This window comes from Gorilla gorilla, chromosome 5, assembly GCF_029281585.2.
Source record: "Gorilla gorilla gorilla isolate KB3781 chromosome 5, NHGRI_mGorGor1-v2.1_pri, whole genome shotgun sequence".
In the NCBI taxonomy this organism is placed as follows: Eukaryota; Metazoa; Chordata; class Mammalia; order Primates; family Hominidae; genus Gorilla; species Gorilla gorilla.
The window spans coordinates 70,514,085-70,525,780 of NC_073229.2; the positions used below are offsets into that span (position 1 = coordinate 70,514,085).

General features: G+C 42.3%; 1 pseudogene; it reads right to left on the minus strand.

The window, feature by feature from the left end:
• Positions 1-1,703: 1,703 nt before the first annotated feature.
• On the minus strand, positions 1,704-7,081 carry LOC101151318 (glutathione S-transferase A3-like; annotated as a pseudogene).
• Between the last annotated feature and the right edge of the window lie 4,615 nt (positions 7,082-11,696).

Genomic DNA, 11,696 nt, shown 5'->3' on the forward strand with positions numbered 1-11,696 from the left:
GAGTCTTTTGGGTACCTTCTGCAAAGGACTCAAATCTGTAGAAGTTAGCAAAATATCTCCACATAATGATTTCAGAGACTGCCAGACATACCACTCAAAATGGCCAGGTCTCTGGGTACCAAGCCATGGCAGATAGTGGGACTATACAAGTACCCCTGGGGGAGCACCTGAAAGGTCCTCCCAGGTGAAGAAAATCATGTTCTGGGACTTTGGATCTAAGGGTGCTAAAGAAAGCATTTGCTAAATCCGGGACGGTATGCCATATACCTAAACAAGTAGTCAGCCTTTCCAGTATTTGAGCCACATTTGGAACAGTGTCATGTCTGGCCAAAATTAACTTATTTAGTTCCCAGCAATCAGCCATCCTCCTCCAGGTCCCATCAGGCTTTCCTGCCCACCATACAGGGCTGTTGTATGAGCTCTGTGTAGAATGCACAATCCCCATTCTCTCCAGTCCTTGAAGAGCAGGACTCTTGGGCTTATATCAGTGGTCGCTGGCAAACCACCGAAGGCTGCACTGTCTGCTTCCCTACTTTTGAGGTTCTGGGACTCGGACTGAGCCACTACTGGCTTCCTAGCTCTTCAGCTTGCAGACAGCCTGTAGTGGGACTTCACCTTATGATCTTGTGTGTCCGTTCTCTTTAATAAATTCCCTTTCATATGCACATCTATCCTATTAGTTCTTTCCCTCTGGAGAACCCTGACTAATACACCAGGCCACTACTGTAGCCACTATCCACCCCGGCCACTAGCGAGTGGGTCTTCTGGCGCCTCCTCTTTTCCCTTTTTTTCTTTTATTTTCTTCTCCGACTCTCCACCACCTGCAGGTGGGACTCAGAGCTGCCGCCACACCCAAAGCTCCCGTGGTGGCAAAACTGAGACTGCGGACTCCTCAGGCACCTCTCTGCAGAGTGCCCTTTCTCCATTTTTTCCCATTGGGTGTGTATGTAACTAACAGGGTGGTGGTGCTGTGCATGCCTCTTTCCAGCTGTAATTCCTCCTCTACCTTGGGCTCCTTGCTTGGCTGCCAGCTGAGCCTCTGTTGCCAGCCAGACTGCCCTATCTCCACCACTATGCCCTGGATTTTTTTTTGGAGACGGAGTCTCGCTTTTTCACCCAGGCCGGAGTGCAGTGGCACAATCTCGGCTCATGGCAACCTCTACCTCCCAGGTTTAAGCGATTCCCCTGCCTCAGGCTCCTGAGCAGCTGGGATTACAGGCACTCACCATCACGTCCGGGTAATGTTTGTATTTTTGGTGCTAATGTTTGTATTTTTGCTAGGGACGAGGTTTTACCATGTTGGCCAGGCTGATCTCGAACTCCTGACCTCAAGTGATCTGCCTGCTTCAGCCTCCCAAAGTGCTGAAATTACAGGTGTGAGCCACCAGGCCCAGCCTATCACCGGACTTCTTTACCCAATATTTGCAATTTTAAACCTTCCATCAGCCTAGGAGGTGTGGGGTAAGCATTTAGCAAGCGGACCACAAAGCTCCACATAGAGCTCTGTGGCCATCCTGGGATTTCCCTATGTCAGTTCGTCTTCCTCAGCCCATTTCTTTTGAATCCTCCTGACAGTGCCAATTTTTTCATTCCAATGAACCCTTGGCTTGGAACTTCCCACAAGGGAGTGCCCCAAACCTTCTCAAGATGGGAACGGTTGGGATTCTAAAGAACCAGCACTAAACACCAGAGTGATCAGTCCAAAGCATTTATGAGGGAAACATACAGTGGGCTGCAGTAATGCTCACGACAGACAGTGAGAGAAAAGGGCTATTCTACCTAGGTATGTCTGCAGCAAGGAGCTCAGGATACGAGGTTCACATGAGGGTTTAAGGAGTCTGGCTCATGGCCAGGGCCAGTTTCTTTCAATGTTTTGGGCAACAACCAAGACACCTTTATCAGTGCCTGGAAATGTTCAAGGCCTCCGTTTGGGTTCAAGCCTGCTGGGAAAAACCTAAAGCTTGGCTGTTTCAGAGTGGTCAAGACACTGTGATTTTCAGTCAGGACCCAGAAAGAAAACAGGAAAACTGGAGGACAAAATGCTGTTATTATTTATAATCCTATTACTAGTGTCCTTAGAGGAAAATTTGGATGGAGACACACACAGGCAGAATGGCCTGTGATGATGGAGGCAGAGATTAGAGTGATGCATGAAACAAACCAAAGAATGGCAACGATGGCCAAGAACCATCAGAGGCAAGAAAAACAAAGGAGAATTCCCTAAGGCCTTCAGAGAGAACACCACCCTGCTCACACCTCAATTTTGGATTCATAGCCTCCAGAACTGTGAAAGAATAAATTTCTATTGTTTTAAGTCACTAAGTTTGCAGCAATTTTTTGTAGCAGTCCTAGGAATGGGATACTTATGGTATACATGATTTTTTATTAGAGTTACCTATTTTTGTGTCTCTCTCACTAAAGTAACCCCATTATGGCTTGTTAATCATTATTTATCCAGCTCCTGGAACATTGAGTATTTTATATTAGATATGAATAGATATTGTTTCCCTAATTAAACAGGAAAAATATTGGGTGCCCGAAGGAAAATGGTTCTTAAAAAAAGCTTTTCAAAACACAAAAGGAAAAGCCTATTTTTGTATAACCCAAATAGTCGTATGAAAATTTCTACATAATTCTTTGACAAGCTATGTAACAGTTGTTGTATGATGACTCTTTTTTTTTTTTAACAGGTCAGAGTCCAAGTAACTTTCTCACCTGTTATTTAAATCCAAAGTGACATTCTAGGCATGATTTTACATTTGGTCAATGCCAAGTAAGACTGCATTGCAACCACATCTGCATAGTTGAGCTTTAACTAAATTAGCATATACTTTGGAAAACTTTATTGGCCTCACAACAATCAGAATCAACACTTAGGTAAATCACTTCATTGTTGCAGAACTTTAGAAAATTGGTCTTGCATGTGCTTGGCCTGGATGGCTTCTTTTTCAAACCTTGAAAGTCTTCCTTGCTTCTTCTAAAGCTTTCACATCTACGGGAGGCCTCCTCTGGCTGCCAGGCTGCAGAAACTTCTTCACTGTGGGGAGGTTGCTGATTCTGGTTTTCAGGGCCTGCAATGCACGATAATGTAGCCTCAGAGTGAAGCCAAGGGCCGACACCATCATAAGCACAACCCTGGAAATCTGAGTCCTTCCTACACAAAGGCCAGCTGAGTCCCCTCCATCAACACCAGTGTAGAGGCAGGGAAACAGACACCCAGCCGGAAGCAAAGATAAGAGGAAGAACATGTAGCTCGCTAGCATTTTCCCCAAAGATGTCTTTAAGACTATTCAATTCAGTCTCCCTACACACTTCCTTACACATTAATCCTGTAAACTCGTGGCTTTTGTATAAGACAAGAAAAAACAATGTGCCTGTGAGATATGAGCACAGATCAGTCTCTAGGCAGAAGTGAAACTACAGGAAAATTGAGTCAGAAATGAAGATAGGAAATGTTAAAGGCAAATTATGGGGCTACTTTTTCCCACTGAGGGATACAAGGTTGGGGGCAGTGTGTTGGCAGAGCTGTGCAGAGAGAAACGCAATGTCTGACAGCAGGAGCTGGAGCCCAGGGAGAAAACCAGATGGAAAGAGCCCTGCTCAGACACACTTGGTGTGAGAAGACAAGGGCACATCTGGGATAAAGGGCATCACAGAGAACTCAGGAACAGAAACCACAGGGGAATAGACAGATGGGGAGAGATGCTGGGCCCTGGGTCCTTTCCATGATAAAAGGCAAAATGCTCTTCCTGAGGTAGCAGAGATCCTGAACTTTGTTTATGGTCTCTGATTCAATGACAGAGTGAGAACTAGGGCTCTGCTCATTCCTTACTTGGACCCCAGACTCCCATTTTCTCTTCTTATTCCACATCACTGTGGCATCCACACCACCCACTCAGCTTACATCTTCCACAAGGGCCAGGGGCCCGGCACCTGCTGCTGCATGTTCGGTTTGCCCCAGGCTCAACAGCATGCAGCCCTGATGTTCAGGACGTGGCTCTATGCTCTGCACTGTCCCTCTCCAATCTCTCTTGGGCAGTGACTCTACCTTCATGACAGCACTCCTCCCCTAGGAGTAGACTATTTCAGAGTCATTTCTTCTTGTCTACTCTCCTCATTTCCTGCTCTCTCTGAGATCTGAAGTAAACCTGGGTGAACTTGAATTCATCATCTTTCTTGCAATGTCGGCTCTGACTCCTAACCTACAGTTATAATCTGCAAGTTGAAGTGTCTAGGGGTGGACTGCACTGATGTCTGTAACTTTGAAATGCATAAAAATATCTTCCTCCCCATCCTACTGCCACCCTCCCTTTTTGGATACTTATCCCTGAAACACCCCACAGTAACAAACACCCCACAATAACAAAACAATGGGCAATTGGTCTCATGTCTTCCTACGCGTGGTGCCAGAATATTTTCTGATGTATTCCATTCATCATGTTCCTTTTAAATCAAATCCAGTGTTGTTCTGAAGACTGTAGACCAAATTCTACTGTGGCTCAGAGCCTCTCACAGCCCATGTTCTAATTATGAACATGAAATTTTGTTAAATAAAGAATTTATATTGGAGTCTAGTGAATCGTAATTTTGCGATAACAGCCTGGGCAACATTGAGAGACCTCATCTCTTAAAAAATTCTAAAAATTACACAGGCACAGTGGGTCATGCCTGTAATCTTAGCTACTCGGAAGGTGGCTAAGGTGGGAGGATCACATAAGCCCAGGAGTTCCAGGCTGCAGTGTTCCACTGCACTGAAGCCTGGGAGACAGAAGAAGGTATCATCTCCTAAAAAATAAAGAAAAATAAAACAAAACTTTGCTGGAAAATTATAGGTTGGGTGTGAGTGGTACAATGTTTGTCAGTGCCCCAGGAATGCCAAGCCACTGTTTTTCTATTGTCCTCAAAATGCAGAGTTCCAAAATGCTGAATGACTTCACTTACTTTCTCAAAGGTAGGGAAATAGCAATTTTTCATTCTGTCTTTGATCAAGGCAAGTTTGACATCTTTTTCCTCAGGTTGACATATGGGCGGAAGAAGGATCATTTCATTCAAATCTGCCATAACTTCTATATACATATCAATCCTGAAAGACGAAAACAACCAAACTATCTAATGCCTTTTGCCTTAGATTTTATAGTTTAAAAATCTAAGAGGAGAGAGCATCAGGTGGTGGCAAAGCAATTTACCTCCAGTGATTGCCTTTCATAGTCTAGTCATTATGCTCTGATTTTTATAGGTATATTAACATTTTTTTTAAAACAACCTATTGAGGTAGATAGATCTCTAAATTTTGTTACACACATGACCTAATACAGGTAAAAAGAGCATCGGTGTTCACAGTCATGACAGAAACTTGTGGAATCACTGCCAGTACCCACTGGTGCCGTGCCAGGACTGACCATCTCTATTGTGGTTTGTTCTGTGCATGAACTTAGCGTGAGTCAAATTGCCAAAGACCTGCCTCCTAAGTAATCCTAAGAGAGTCCCTGGCACAGCTATCTCAGTCATGTTCCTTGTTCTGTCTCATCATTTTACATCTCCCAGGCCCACTTCTATGCCCAACATTAGCAGTTTTTCCAGTTACTCCCATGAAACATAATTCTACAGCCCTCTCCATGTACTGTTGCCTGACTCTAGCCACGTGTGCCTTACTTGAGACTCCACCTAAAAGATCCCCTTCCTTGGTGAAATTATTTATACAGTTACAACCAGTGCAAACTTTTTCTTTCGTGTCAAACTCAGGTTTCACAATACTTTTTAAAACAACAGCTTATTGACATACAGCCACATTCAATGCTTTTTAGCACATTCACAGAACTCTGCAAAAATCATCACATTCTAATTCCAGAATATTTTTTATGACCCCGATAAGGACATCTGTACCATCAGCAGTATTCTTCATTTTACTCCAAGCCCCACTCCTTTAGCCCCAGGCAACACTAATCTACTTTCTGCCTCTATGGATTTGCATATTCTGGACATTTCATACAAAAAGAATCCTATAATATGTGGCTTTCTGTGTCTTGTTTCTTTTATGTAACATGTCTTTATGGTTTAACCATCTTGTAGCATGTATCAGTACTTCATTCTGTTTCATGACAATATCGTTCCATCACATGGCTAAAGCACATTTTGCCCCTCCGTTTATTGATTGATGGATATTTGCCTTGTTTCCACTTTTTGAATACTATGAATATTGTTATTTGCACTGTACATTTATCTTCAATATTTAGTGTGGTTGTATTTGTTATTCTTTTGGGAATATACCTAGTTGAGGAATTGCTGGGTCATTGGTAATACTGCAGGAAAATTTTGGAGGGGCTGCCAAAAGTTCCATTCAGGATTTATTTGGAATCATGTAATTTTATCACAATAGTGAGGAAACCCTTTGGCTTTGCTGGTATTGAATCAATCTGGCTGTTTCAGCCTTGTAACCATGTGTCAAGATAACCCCAGCATCCTTGGTGCCAGCCTCTGCTAGCCCTGCTCAGGTGTTGCAGTCCATATAATTGGCTAGTAACTTAGGTCCCTGGTCATCATTCTTGGATTTACTGGAACCTGAGATTCAGCTCCTTTGTAACCTTTTCTCCCCAGGCCTTCACCTACAGACTCTCAAACATTCTATGCCTTGTCCTAAGCTGTTGGCTGCAGTCCAGCCTCTGAAGGCCTGAGCACCTGGAATCATGATTCCCCATCCTCCTGAGTTCATGGTTCATCCGTGTTTGGAAACCTCTGTCAGGGTGCTGGATCCATGGACTGGATCCTCTTCTAGACTCCCCCTCACCTGAGCCCACCCCATGTTCACTGTTCCCTCATCTCCATGAGACTCTGCAATGCTAGACCCTAGCGTACATGCCAAAGGCCCCTACCATGTCCCACCCACTCAAGGAAGGACCTAAATCACTCCTGTGTTAAATCTGTTGATGGAAGAACAGAAACTATACCACACAGGGCTCTCTCCTTTGTGTCTTTCCCATAAAGGTTGTATTTGCTGGCAATGTAGTTGAGAATGGCTCTGGTCTGCACAGCTTCATCCTGTCAATCTCAACCATTGACACTAGCTGGAACATCAAACTCCCATCTTTACAAAGAAGGAAAAAAAAGGAGGGTGAAATGACTATGAATCCCACTCTTTCAGGATGAAAAAAATGGTTGTGAAAATGACTAAATTTGTACATGAAAAAGAAATTATTGCCTGGTAAGATTTCACCTGAAAGTGCATTTTTAAAAAGCTTCCTGTAGTCCTTCTTTTTGTTAATAAGCTTCCTTTTACTTTTTATCATGTTGTTTCATTTTTGTTATTTATTTCTCCTCCAGATACATAGTAGAACTCTTGTCTTTTTATGTGTTGGTTTATGTTCATGGATACTTCAGGAAGATGTTGGGATAGGTTACAACAGGACTGCCAACACAATGCCATTTAAAATGAGAAGTTCCCAGAATAAGTCTCATATTTGTGACATTTAAGGCAGGTTCTGAGAGGTTTTTATGTAAGGGTCCCTTTCTGTGCTCTTCAAAGCCTGCAATACTGCTACAATATTACCTTGTCACACGCCTCATGAAAGAACAAAGACTCAAGACAATGGTCACATCTATTTCTCCTCCTTTCATCTAATCTATGTCCTTGAGTATCCTTGGATGGGGAGGCCTGTATGGGATCCTGAGCTGATCAACACAGCTCATTCATGGTGCCCAAAGCATGAAAATAAGGATAGGGTATTCTCAGGGCGCTGGGGATGGTTCCTCTAGCAAATACTCTGAGAAGTCTAGTTCTTTTAGCCTGGAAAGAGTTGCCAGACCTGATCAAGGAGCCACATCCCTTCCATTTTAACCACTTTCTCCTTCTTCACCATGCCCAAATACCACCCCCCACACACATAGGCATTGCCTGCTGTTCAAAATTCCTTGTGTGCCTTCTATTAGATACCCACATCAAAGGTACTTAGAGACTTCATCTTACCATTTCTTAACTTGTCCAATTCTTCTGCAGATTCTAGAAATTTCTGGTCAAACTGGAGACAGAAACAGTAAATGAGTTTTTGTTAGTTCATTCCATAGCATTATAAACTTCTGACTTTGAATAGCCCCTATCTGGTGCATCATTTGGAGAATATAAGATTTCTGAGTTTGGCAGTGCACACAGAGGGGCTGGTTGTGGCCATTTGTAAATTTAGACCAGATTCATTGGGGGAATGGCATGGGTCACAGCACATAGCTTCTCAGTCTTCCAGTTCACTGCATCTCCACCCCGATCTCATGACTATCTATGATTAAGTCATGTTTTGAGAGGGGATGTCAATGGAGAGATGGCACTGAGCAGTTCTTCTACTTATGGTGTTGTCATATCTTAGGAAAGCCTGTGTCTCCAAGTGAGATCAGACCACAACCTTGTGTGTCCCCAGCATGGGTTATGCCACGGGCTAATGGCCATCAAAGATTCTGCCACCAAGAGGCCTCTTCTGTAATTTACCTCACCCCACTTTTTAGGAATCTTGCTAAGGGTGAAATAGGTCATAGCTATTGCAAAACTTTAACTCTTGCAACTATAATTTCCTTTTTCTGGAGTAAATGAGACACCATAGGGTAGAATCTCAATTTAAGAAAGGAATTAGAGTCCCCACACTAACATTATTTTTAACCAAAATCTCTGGTTTCTGAATCGGTTTTGTGGGTTCAACATCTCCATTTTCATATATTGGCTTCTTGACTTTGGACACATTACTGAATCTCTCTGTGTCTGAGTATTCTAATCTATGAAATGGATATACTTGTGGTACCTATGGTACAGATTGGTAGGTTGGTATGAAGATTAAATTGCAAAGTCATGCAAAGCACTTAGAAAAGTAGCAGGTCTCTAGTAAGTGCTCATTAAATATAACTAATTATTAGAAGTTTGAGAGATAGCTGCTATTTCAGCATGTCATCCTTTAAAAAAATCTAAATCAATCTAATATTGATGAAACTATTCTTTGTTATTGATCTACATCCAGTAACTTAAACCTTGGAGTAAATTACACCTTGTCCTGAGACAAGGGACATTGGTTGGAATGGCAGCCAGCAACAAGGCTGTCTCAATTTGATCAGAATCTCAGAGTGGATGCAGGTATTTAATATAAATAGGAAAATCAGTTGTTACACAACCTTTCACAAAGGTCATCAAAACCTTTTACAAAAAATACTCCTGAAAGGGCATCTGTCCAGCAACTGCCTGTTCAAACTTGGCCTGGTGTCACCCTTGTTATTGATGTTTGTAGTGAATGATAAGTATTTCAAAGCATTTACTTAATCCTTCTTATTCTTTTGCTTTAAAAACCTTTTTCTTCCTTTATCTCCCTAAGGATATACATGGTTTACTATGGTACACACATACCCATTACAAAACTTTGTTCCCATATAAAGAGTCTCTTTCTGTTTATTAAGTTGACACAATATATCCAAAAGCAGCTGAATGCACAGCTCAAACTGTCATCCAAGCACACAAAGAAGGCATTGATGTGAGTATTAAGCAGTTTTTTTTTATTGTACTAAGGACACATTTAAAAATATTTTTCTGGTGACCTAGATGAGATGGTGTGAGGCAGTGTAGAAAGATTTATAAGATCAGTACTTACTTTGTTAAAGGTTATCGCCCTCGTGGCTCAACAATTTAATTTGAGGTCCTAATGTGGTTTATAAACTACACGTTCATTTCAGTAGCTCCCTCCCATTGAAAGGAATAGATTCAAGTTAAAAACAGCCACTCCCACATGTTTCAGGGCCACAGGACTGCCTACTAGATTCTAAGAAAAATGGCAAGTCATCCTCTTATCACAAGGTAACTGGTTAATATGTTCCTTTTCAAGGTTGGCAATAAAAGTTTAACCAAAAATTTCAGCAGATTTTGCTCTCTTTATAAGTCAGTAGAAACTGGCTTTTTGAAGAAACTCACTTTTCATGACTTGGATGTAAGGACTAAGGCAGATGAGAAATCTCTGCTGGGAGCATAGCTGGGAGGGCATGTCTGTGAAGGGCAGGCTGATGGCACTCTGGAAGACACTGGGTTGCCACATAAAATACAGGGCACCCAGGCAAATGTGAATTCCAGGCAAAGGATCAGTCACTTTTTAGTATAAGTATGTCCCAAACACTGTAGGAAACATGTTTATACTAAAAAAGTATTGCTTGTTTATCTAAAATTCTCATTATTTTGCTGTTCTGTATCTTATCTGCCAAATCTGGCCACCCTATTTTTATGTTCTTTCCTCTCTGCATTGCTCAAATCACGCTTCCTGGCCTCTGGGCCTTTGCACATGGCATTTGTCCTGACTGGAATACTTTACTTTCACCTCCTACTGTATTTTCTCTATTGTGTCTTTCCCTACATTAATTTGACATGATGTATTCAATATCAGATTTCCCCTTAGACCTTGAGTTCTTGAGAGAAGAGCCTTCTTCTTGTTTGAGTCCAGTCCTTATTGTCTGGGACAAAACATGGACATCATAGGAGCTCCTAAAATAAGATAGTTTTAAAATTTACATGGAAAAATTATAGCAAATACAAAAGTAGAGGGAATAATATAACAAGCTTGAAGGTACCCATGACCTGCATTCATCAATTGCCAGCAACATTTCTTCATCTATATCTGGCAGTGGACTAAGTTATGTTGGCTCCCAAGAAAGAGAAGTCCATGTCCAAATCCTTGAGTCCTGTAAATGTGACCTTATTTGGAAAAAGGCTCTTTGCAGATGAGGTTAAGGAACTTGAGATGAGATCATCCTGGTATATCCAGATAGGCCCTACATCCAATGACAAATGTCCCTGCAATGTAGAGAATAGAAGACACAGACACACAGAGGGTGAGGTGCTGGAAGTCCCAGGCAGAAAGTAGAGTGATGTGGCCACGATCCATGAAAGTCCAGAAATGCCAGGAGCCCCCAGAAGCTGTAAGAGGCTGGGAAGGATTGTTCTCTAGTACTTCCAGGGGAACGTGGCCCTACTCACATGCTGACTTCAGGCTTCTGGCCTTCAGAATTGTAAGAAAATGCATTTCTGATGTTTCAAGCCACCCAGTTTTTAGGAATCTGTGACAGGAGCCACAAGAAAATGATACAAACTCCCACATACTCCCTCCACTACCAGGGGATTCTTTTCAAGCAAATCCCAGACAGCATATCATTTCGTCTGTAAATACTAGTATTTATCTCTAGAAAGGGAGAACTTCTTTTCTAAACATAATCACACTATGATTATGTTTAATATGATAATCTCTTATCATATTAAAATTCTATAATTCCCTAATTTCATCAAAGCTCCAGCATTCTAGTTCATGTAAGTGTCCCATAAAAATTTCTTAGCAGTTTGTTTATTTTGGTCAGCATGCAAGCAAGGTTCTTACAAAGCATTTGAGGGATATGAGTCCATTTTTTTTAGAAATTAATGAATGAATAGAGACAGGTAGAGGGTGTGGGGGTTTGTGAGTTCTCAAAGCCCAGTCTCATATACCCAGGTTCTGGAGTTGCATAGAGTTGTGCATGGGTCTGTGCAGATGTCATTGTCTGTTGGTGATGAAGCACTGGGAATCCAGCAGGCCAAGCCCCACACCACAAGCTCACAGTACAGGGGAGCAAACACAGTGGCCCTCAGGTGTTATTAGAGGTGAAGGGGTGGCCTGCCCCTCCACACCTGTGAGTATTTCTAGTCAGGTGGGATGAGAGAC